Genomic DNA, 6,409 nt, shown 5'->3' with positions numbered 1-6,409 from the left:
ACTGAGGTGAAAGTCCCATCGCATAAAAGTAACCATCGGAAAGAGAACAATTGAGTAGCATTTAGTGCATTCACAACATTGTGAACCAACCCCTCCAAGTTCGAAACTACACGAAGACGGTCCCTCCTAAATGTCACCCTCTTCTTAGGGTATATTTTCTCTTGCTAGCATTTTGTCCCTCTTGGGAGCTGATTTCCTGGGTTTGATACGATCCTGATGTCCCTCTGATCCCCTGTGACGTCAGACCAGCCCCCGGATCCAACCTCAAGCTTCACAAGCTGCAACCCACTTTCCTTGGCCAGCGCTAGGGAATCCAGAGCCCCGAGCCTGCCATTTTTAATTACGCCAGGGCTGGGTGAGCAGGTAATCACTGTGTATTTCAGTAAATTACCTCTCATAAAGGAGCTATCATGTTTGTTCGTGTGCCCTTCTTTCCTGGAATCAGCTCCCCGTTTTCCAGCATCGCCTCTTCCCAGCAGCCTGTGCGCTTGGCGAATGTCCGCCTCGTCGAGCTGGGGGCAGAGTCAGGTGCAGGGGGAGGGGGCGGCGTTTGGGCAAATATTGGACTTGGCCACACTTGCTGTCCATATCAGGAACCCGATTGCTGTTATTGATTGACAGATGTGGGGACCAACTGTTTGGAAAGCTGAGCCCCCTCGGATTGGGGTAGGTGTTTCGGCAAACAGCCCTAATACTAGGCAAACAGGCCTGTTGGAAGAAGTGCCTGGCATGTTAGCAGAGCAAACCAAGCACTGAGCAAACAGCTTAAAAGAATGTGGCCACCTCCACGTAACCTCGACCGAGGTATTGATCCCACTGGAGGCGGGAGAGGGGCTGCGCGGGGAACAGAGAGATACGAACCCCAGCAGAATGTAAATGTTATCTTTAAGCTGCGGCTGTCAGGGCCCTAATGGGCATCTGTTTGGAATTTGTCTTCTTGCAAATCTTTAAATCCAGGTCAGGGCCACGCGCGGAATTTAATAACAACTTTTCAGAGAGCTCGGGGCCTGGGACGGATTTCATTCTTCCTAAGTCCAACTGGGACTTTCTGCTCTTCTCAAGAGGGAGCAGCCTCAGACGGAGACTTTCTAGGTGCACGGCCCCCGCTGAACATTAGCAGAAGGCTACAGGAGAGAAGAAGAAAGTCAGAAATAAAGGTGCTTTCTTGGATCCCCGAGCTGCCCGGACTTAAGAGCTGGTCGGTGCGAAGAATCCCAGAGTCCGTGCCAAGAAACCTGGGCTTCCCGCAGCTGCTGGCCCCACTTGGCCGGCCATCCGTCCGTCACCTCGCTGGGCCTCAGCTTCCTGCATCTTCCAAGTCGAGCACACAGCCCCTGCTGGGCATATGCAAAGGCTCGGGCCAGAAAAGTTCACCCTGGCTACACTCTGTAGCCAGAAAACACTGCCCCCCCGTATCAGGAGTTGGGCAGTTTGCTGGGACGCCCCTCCTGGGCCCGAGACCCTTTGGCATTACCACGTGGCAACGGCGTGGGCCACGGCCAAGTCTGTCAACTGTTCTTCCGGGCGAGTGACTGGACAGAAGATGGAGAGGGAAGGGAATATGGGATGTTTGCAAATTCCTTGAAAAGGCTGAAAACCTCTTGGTATTTCTGTAAAAGCACAGGCTGACAAAACACCTGCTCCTCAGTATTCCAAATGAGGTAAGAGGGGCTGTTGATCAGAGATCACCACTGGCCTACAGTTTCTCCTCGACAAAAGCCACGGAAAAAAAATAAGATCTTCTCCCTTGCCCTCCCTTGCCCTTCCCCAGCCTGGCCTGGTCCCCTGGTTGTGCCGGTCGAGGCCAGGAGCAGGAAGTAGGTAACGTGGCCATGCACCCCCGAACAAGGAGGGGGCAAACCCATGCTGAGCGCTGGCCCATTGGGAAGACTGATTCCTATCTGCACCTGAGGCCCTGAGCAGTGAGTAATACCCCAGAGTATTACTTGGCACTGTATCTACAAGAGTACAAGGAGTATGTTAACCATTTGGGTCCCCTCTGACTTTTGGTGTCGCGTTTCACAGTGATAAGAAGACACCAAGAAAGCTGTGGCTCAGAGAAGGGGCATTCCCAATTTTAATGGATCTTTAACCAGACACGGAATGGAAAGATGTAAGCAAAGCGGTCAAGGGCGTGGGCTATAGTCAAGGGCACGGGATGGAATCCCAGGTCTGCCACCTGTGAGTTGTGCAGCCACGGGAAGGCCACCTGAGTTCTTTGAGCTGAACATCCCTCCCTGTAAAACAGAAATAATAATACAAGCGATTGTTATAAGAATTAAACGGGCTACTGTGTCTCAGGCCCTCAGTGCTGCCCTTCACCCATGGTCAGCCCTCAGTAAATAGTAGGGACTCAACACGGTCTCTGTGACATGGACAGGGCAGACCCTGGAACAAGCTGTCATTGCCAGTATGAGACTGCGGGAGATGCCCCTGTCCCCACTGAGGAAGTCCGCCAACCTGGCCTAGACAACCTACCATCCGACTGGGGTCAGCATGGAGGTTTTACCACAGAGGAGAAAAATGCCCTATGTTTCTACGAGCGTGGCCCATGAGAGCTTCTAGACTGACATCCCCCCTAGACACTTCGAGGCTTCCCGCTCCTACACACTTGACTCCAGCAGCAAGAGGCTCTCAAGACAAAGCTCCCCATCACAGAGATGGTCTCTCGGCCTCCGCTCACAGATGGTGCAGAGGAAGCCCCAAGAAAGGGACGGGCTTGCCCAAGGGTGCGGCATAGGCCGGATAGCGAGCCAGCCACTTATGACAAGGAAATGGGCAGAGGAGGCTGGGTCTCCCAAGGCAGAACCACCGACAGGTTATCAGGGAGAAGTGAAAGCTGGCCTTACAACAGAAGGGGATAGTGGCCTGCTTCACCTCCACTCCCCAGACAGTTACTCATTAATCAGGGCGCCTCTACTGCAATTAGAAACAAATAAGTAAATTGTACCCGTGTTGACACCCTTGCCCTCAACCTAATGATTAACCCGCCCTCAATGAAATGACTGTCTCAACAGAGAGTGTCTCAAAACCCTCTGCTTTGGGAACAGGACAGGAAACACGAGGACGCACTAACACGGGGGTAATCTACGGCGTCAGTTAAAGAGAGACGGCTAGGGGGCGCCTGGGGTGGCTCAGTCGGTTGAGCATCCAACGCTCGGTTTCGACTTAGGTCGGGATCTCACAGTTGGTGGGTTTGAGCCCCGCCTCCGGCTCCGTGCTGACAGTGTGGAGCCTGCTTGGGATTCTCACTTGCCCTCTCTTTCTCTGCCCCTCCCTCCCCTTCAAAATAAACAAAGTTTATTAAAAAAAAAAAAAAAAAAAAAAGGAGAGAGAACTATATTTCCCCAATCCACACAGCCTAACATATGAATAAACCCAGACGATTCCCCACCCCCCACCCCCACTGAAGGAAAAGGCTCTTAGTCAAGATCATGTGTTTGGCCTAAGTCCACCGTGGCTGGCCTCCGATGCTCCCCGGAGCACGGGCAGAAGTCCTCCCTCCCAGCTCTCCCCGCAGCTCCAAGGGACCGTGATGCAGAGGCTCACTGTCGTGAACCAAAAACAGTAAAAAGTAAAAGGGGGAGAACTTGTTCAGTACAACTGCTGCCGTTTTCAAGGGTCAGGGAAGGATGCCCTCGCTGGCCTGAAGGCAAAAAGATAGGGCACGTGGGCACCTCCACCGCCTTCCCTTCCCTGGTCACTCTCGGGTTCCAGACCTTGCCCGTGGCAGTCGGACCACGTCTGCCTTTCTTGCAGGAGAAGATGGGGCCGCTCTGCAGCCCGTCTGGGGGCAGGAGCGGGTAGGCGAGGCTTCCCAGGTGGAAAGCGTGGGAAGCAGAAGGCCAGTGAGCATGAACTTGGTAAAGGGTTTCTGGGAGCCTCGCTCGGGATGGCTCAGAGTGTGCCTCTCACGTTTCCTTAATCCACAGTGGGGCCCAGAAACCCCTTGCCCAAAGTACCGGCTTTGCCTTACCTGCTGAGACTACCCCCCTCCACTGCGGAAGCCTAGGGCACGAGGTAGAGAAGGCATGGGCCCCCATCCTGCTGCTGTCGCGGTTCCCCACACCTGTCACGCTCCCGCGGCTGCTGGAGATACAGGCACTCACAACAGGGAAAGCTGTGTCCTCCCGTGTTCCCACTTTCTCACCCCGTCGCTGTGCTCATAATTACCAAGTGCTTATAGGAAAGACAATTAGACGGAGTCCCCTGATAGAATGGTTAATTATTACAAGCCAGGAAAAGAGGGAGTCGTAGGCTGACCCCATCTACCTGGATGCGGTAACTAGCACTGTTTTGGAAACGCCCAGGCTAGAGCAGTGTTTTCACTGGAGAAGCAGCAGCTCATTACGATGATAATGTGAACTACACGGGGCCGGGGGCCGGGCCGCAGCAGCAGCATCATCGCTGATGAGTCAGGGAGAGTGCTGAGTGAGGCTAAAAAAGCTCCATCACCGATCCACCCCGCAGAGACCCCTCCACGCGGGGGCCCGGATCTAGCCCATTATGCGAAGGTCACAGTCCTCTCCTAAGCCGCTGGGTCTTCCCTACGGACCTTACAGGTCCTCAGAGCAGTGAACTTTGAAATGGGTAAGCGCAAATACGCACCGGGCCAGGGCCGGCCTCATGGGCACGTGACCTGCACAGTCACGGGGCCCAAGCTCGCAAGGAGCCCCCACGCCGTTTAATGCTCCGCCCCCCCTCTCTTGACCTTGACTTCTGAGCAGGGGCCCCCAGCACTTTCGTTTTGCACAGGGACCTGGAAATCGTGTCATCAGTCTTGCACCCAAGTCAAATTAAAAAACTAGACGATGCTAATAGAAAGTGAGACTCAGGAATCCATATGTCAACCCCCTTTGCCTTCGTTTGAGTCAAAATGCCCCACTCTTTTAAAATTCTGGGCAAGAGAAAGTCTGAGCCACAGAAATTTTTTTTTTTTTTTTTGGAAAGGATTTTATTTCAACAGAAACCCCTTACGAGTAGGTCTGACCCAGTCCTCGCCTCTCAACCAGCCCCTTCCCAAAAAGCACCTGTCTGACCTGCTGTGTCTGTAATCCCAAATTGAGGAGAGTCCCAGCTCAGCCCTGAGACAGCAGCCCCCTCTACTCCATAAAAGGAAATAGGATTGGACAGGGCAAGGGAGGGGGGCATTCCCTCCTGCTTCTCAGTTGTTTGAAAACATTGGCCCAGAGAGGGCCTCTACGGCAAAAACAAGTTTTAGAAACTCCGGATCAAATAAAGTTAATGTTCTAAACTGCAGGACTTGTCAGAACCTTTAAAGAGTTGCAAGGAATTGGGACTCTGGAACACTGCACTGACAGCACTTCCCAGGCTTATTTGACTCCATTCATCTAATGAGGCAAATAATGAGTGACCCAGTCACTCAGGGGAGTGTTCACCATCAGGTCCATAGAACTGAACCTCAGGGCCTCCCACCCATCTAGATCATTCCAAGAATCTGGAAATACCCTCACCAAATGTTCACCTGGTATGGTGATCCACCCTACAAAGTCACGTTTGCAGAAGTAAGGTGCTGCCATATATCCGTATTCTCAAAGAGAGCCGCTAAAATTCTACGACCTTTGGACCCCACAGAACGCACATCCTCCTCTGTCTGCATCCATCCCCAAATCTGGAGGCCCCACCCTTATGTCATGCCACACAGCTTAAAATGTACCCACATTCCTGTTCAATATAATTTAAAAATAACTCTAGGAATTGAGTCAGAGATGGAATAATGTCATTTGTTTAGTGGACATTTTTTTTTTAAGAATGGTCTTTTTTTTTAATGTTTATTTATTTTTGAGAGACAGAGAAAGAGAGAGAGGGTGAGAGAGAGAGCGAGCTAGCAGGGGAAGGGGAGAAAGAGGGAGAGACAGAATCCCAAGCAGGCTGGCAGCGGGGAGCCGGACTCTGGGTTCGATCCCATGAACCGTGAGATCATGACCTGAGTCAAAATCAAGAGTGGGATGCTTAACTGACTGAGCCACCCAGGTGCCCCAAGCAGACTTTAAATAAACATTCTTGCATATTGGCTTTGCTCTGTCGCAAGGAATGTGAATTTTGGAGGCAACATGTTAAAAATGTCCATGCCGTGATCACTTCCTCAGACCCCGGGGAAGCTCGAGGCCCCTGAGCACCAGGTCTACACCGCATAATGCACAAAATGGTGTCTCACTTACCAGCCGCTACCATTTGAGAGATGCTACCCTGGATTATGTTCACGGTCATTTCCACTCCAGAGGAAATGTCTGTCTAATGTCTAATTCAGACTAAAAAGAGACTGGGGTGGTGGGAGAGAGTCTGGGTTACGGAAATCGCACTTGTATTATTGTCGAGAAACAGCAGGTTTCCTTGAACTAGGTTAACAAGGTGTTATCTAACGAGACCTGAGGGGCTGCTTTAATTT

General features: G+C 52.1%; 1 long non-coding RNA gene across 1 annotated transcript; it reads right to left on the bottom strand.

The window, feature by feature from the left end:
• Positions 1–868: 868 nt before the first annotated feature.
• On the bottom strand, positions 869–5,322 carry LOC121041918 (uncharacterized). The gene is made up of 2 exons (XR_005795917.1): positions 3,977–5,322; positions 869–2,237 (listed from the first exon to the last, which is right to left on the bottom strand). It is a non-coding gene; the product is annotated as an uncharacterized LOC121041918 (long non-coding RNA).
• Positions 5,323–6,409: the final 1,087 nt, after the last annotated feature.

Source organism: Herpailurus yagouaroundi, unplaced genomic scaffold (assembly GCF_014898765.1).
Source record: "Herpailurus yagouaroundi ecotype Mexico unplaced genomic scaffold, PumYag 184, whole genome shotgun sequence".
NCBI classification, from domain to species: domain Eukaryota; kingdom Metazoa; phylum Chordata; class Mammalia; order Carnivora; family Felidae; genus Herpailurus; species Herpailurus yagouaroundi.
The sequence above is the reverse complement of the archived record's forward strand: the minus strand, read 5'-3'. Positions and strand labels throughout refer to the sequence as shown.